Source organism: Rutidosis leptorrhynchoides, chromosome 6 (genome assembly GCF_046630445.1).
Source record: "Rutidosis leptorrhynchoides isolate AG116_Rl617_1_P2 chromosome 6, CSIRO_AGI_Rlap_v1, whole genome shotgun sequence".
In the NCBI taxonomy this organism is placed as follows: domain Eukaryota; kingdom Viridiplantae; phylum Streptophyta; class Magnoliopsida; order Asterales; family Asteraceae; genus Rutidosis; species Rutidosis leptorrhynchoides.
This window is the reverse complement of record NC_092338.1, coordinates 34,622,790-34,625,830: the sequence shown is the minus strand read 5'-3', so window position 1 is coordinate 34,625,830 and position 3,041 is coordinate 34,622,790. Positions and strand designations below refer to the sequence as shown.

At 37.5% G+C, this 3,041-nt stretch overlaps 1 long non-coding RNA gene across 1 annotated transcript; it reads right to left on the bottom strand.

Moving 5' to 3' along the window:
* Positions 1-288: 288 nt before the first annotated feature.
* On the bottom strand, positions 289-2,191 carry LOC139851717 (uncharacterized). Its single transcript, XR_011760693.1, has 3 exons — positions 2,110-2,191; positions 966-1,031; positions 289-498 (listed from the first exon to the last, which is right to left on the bottom strand). It is a non-coding gene; the product is annotated as an uncharacterized lncRNA (long non-coding RNA).
* Between the last annotated feature and the right edge of the window lie 850 nt (positions 2,192-3,041).

Below are 3,041 nucleotides of genomic sequence, written 5' to 3'. Positions count from 1 at the left end.
ATTTTAGAGATGACTTTTCTAGATTTTTCGTCAACCTACAGCTGGTCTGGACGACAACTTCATGACCTAAATCAAGAAGCGCGTTTCTTTTTCGGAAGACTTTACTTCCATTTAATGATGGAATTGATTCATCGTGTAGATCCATCTTTCTTACAGTAAATCGGGTAAACCAGTTAATTTAGTCCAAAGTAAAAGTGTAGCGACCCCGACAAATCGTCAAATGACGGCGTCATCTACGTATGGTCCCATTACATGTGTCGTAGGTCTTTATAACAAAGTTTGACCGAAAATATGTCGCATTCATTTCATAAAAGGATGTTTCAATGTTTACAAAAGAAGTTCCCATAACGAGTACATAACAATGGTTAAAGTTTGTATGAAACACATGCGACACAATTTAAAGTAGCCAAAATACGCTCCACGTATGCAATATACTCGACATCCAATGCAAGTATCAAAAAGTATGTGCGGAAGCATGCATCACCTAAGTTCAAGGACCTGAGAAAACATAGAGAATCTGTCAACGAAAACGTTGGTGAAATCATAGTTGTATGCATAAAGTATATTTGTATCACAAGGTTTAGTATAAAACGTTTATCAAGCGTATACATCTCAAAAGATGTGTTTGTATCACGAGCACCCAATTATCAAGCTTAACTGAATCTTACCTCTGCATAATAGTGTTAGAACCTACACTATACATTGAAAGAACGTTTCATTCCTTCGAATGAGGGTTCGTTAAACCCGCATGGCCACACAACATAATTTCTCGCTTATACCCTACAAGTGTAACTAATGATAATTGGACTTGAGGCTTTTCGTTCTAACTCGTATGTATCTTTGCTTTTGTATAGTATTCAAAACGTTAAAGTATGAAAAGTATATGTAAGTATGTATTGTATATGTTTTCTCATCCCACGATTTTTAAAGTATAAAAGTGTTTGAAGAGTGGGCTATGATCTCACCTTTGATTGCAAGAGTGTAATAGTACTTCAACAAGTAAACGTGCAAAGAACAATGCTAGTCTCGACCTAAACAAATAGGTTGTATCAATAACGATAGTCACGAAGGGTCAAAGATGTTCAATTAGTCCTATGGCTCGACACGACTCGATTATGTAGCATGTGAAGCAAATTGTCAAGTTTCATGCAAGATACAAGTATAGAATCATGTTAGAAAGATTGCATAATTAATTGGTTAAGTTTGACAAAAAGTCAAACTTGGTCGGGTCAAAGTCAACGAAAAAGTCAACATGTTCGGGTCGGGTCCCGAACTATTTTTCTATGCTAATTATTCATATACAAGTGTATTAAAACAAGTTTCATGTGAATCGGAGGTCAATAGCTAGTCAAACATTTCGCGTGAAATGGGACAATTTGAGCAGATTCTGGCCAGGCCTATTGGCACGCCGCGCAGGTATAGGGGCGCGCCGTGCCACCCACTGGGCAGGTCTGTTTCTGCTTTTCCACAAGTATGCACGAGCCAAAACCAATTCTAACACAACACTTGACCCGCAAACACTTATAATGCCTATCATACATCGTTGGAAAGGTATTTTGACGAGGGATGCAACTAAACACATATCATCAATCAAATTTCCACTTACAACAACCAAAAACCACAATTAATGTTCCTCATTCAATGCATACAAGTCATAAATGCCATTTAATGATTTGGTAACCAAATTACATGAACAATATGCCGTTTCGAAGGTAATTAAGCATACAACACAACCTAACACTTACAATTAGCATTTCGTGTCATTTAAAGCATCAAAAGTCCATTTCTAGTTCATGAAACCCTAACTCAAATTCACCAAATTTCATAATCAAGTTTAGAAGGTTTCTTTAACCAAACCATACATCATAACGAAGCTAGTAACACTAGGAATAAGATTAAAACATGAACTCTTAGCATCAAACAACATATGAACACTCAAAATTCAAGATTAAGCATGTGAACTTTCAATATGAACTAGTTACATCAAAATAGCAAGAACAAGCATACAAAACACATAATCATACTAGACTTGAGCCATAGACACTAATTAACAACCTTTTAACTCAAAAATCTCAAGAACACATAATATTAGTGATTTTAGAAAGTTACCCAAATTTGATGAAATCGGTATGGAATCGAAGAGGAGATCACGAGGAGTTCAAATATGTAATTTGTTTTGATCGAATCCTTCTTGAATGAATTTGGATGAGGAATTGCTTTTTGATGAATTTAAAGAATGGTGGAAGTATTAGATGAAAAGGAAAAATTAAATGAAGAAATGAGGTGGAAGAGTTTGACTAGTCAAGTGGCTAGTCACCACTTTGGTGTCTTGGCGAAACAAGTCCCTCAAGTTGCAATCGAGTGCGTTAAATTACCTAAAACAAGATAATTGAAATGCGTATTAACGGAAGATGTTATAAACATATAACGGAGTTTAAAATAGTTAAACGGAAAAGTTGACGGAAAAAGGCGGGATGTTACATTACCTACACCTTAAAAGAAATTTCGTCCCGAAATTTAGGTAGGCGTAGTGGTCGTTGTTTCTTCCTCGGAATCTGACGTTTCCGGAACCGGGAATAGATGAGGGTGTTTCTTTCGCATTTGATCTTCTCTTTCCCAAGTAAACTCGGGTCCCCTTTTGGCATTCCAACGGACCTTAACAATCGGGATCCGGCTTTGTTTCAATTCCTACTCGACGTAGTCCACAATTTTAACCGGTTCCTCCACAAAATGGAGTTTGTCATTAATAGTAAGTTCCTCGAGAGGAACGATGATATCGGGCTCGGCAAGACATTTCTTCAAGTTAGATACATGAAAATTAGGATGGACGGAGCTTAGTTGAGGCGGAAGATCCAAACGATACGCAACGGTTCCAACACGCTCTAAGATTTCGAAAGGACCAACGTACCGCGGATTTAGTTTCCCACGTTTCCCAAAACGGATGACACCTTTCCAAGGTACGACTTTTAACATGACGCGGTCACCGACTTGAAATTCGAGGTCTTTGCATCTTTTGTCGGTATAGCATTTTTGACGACTCC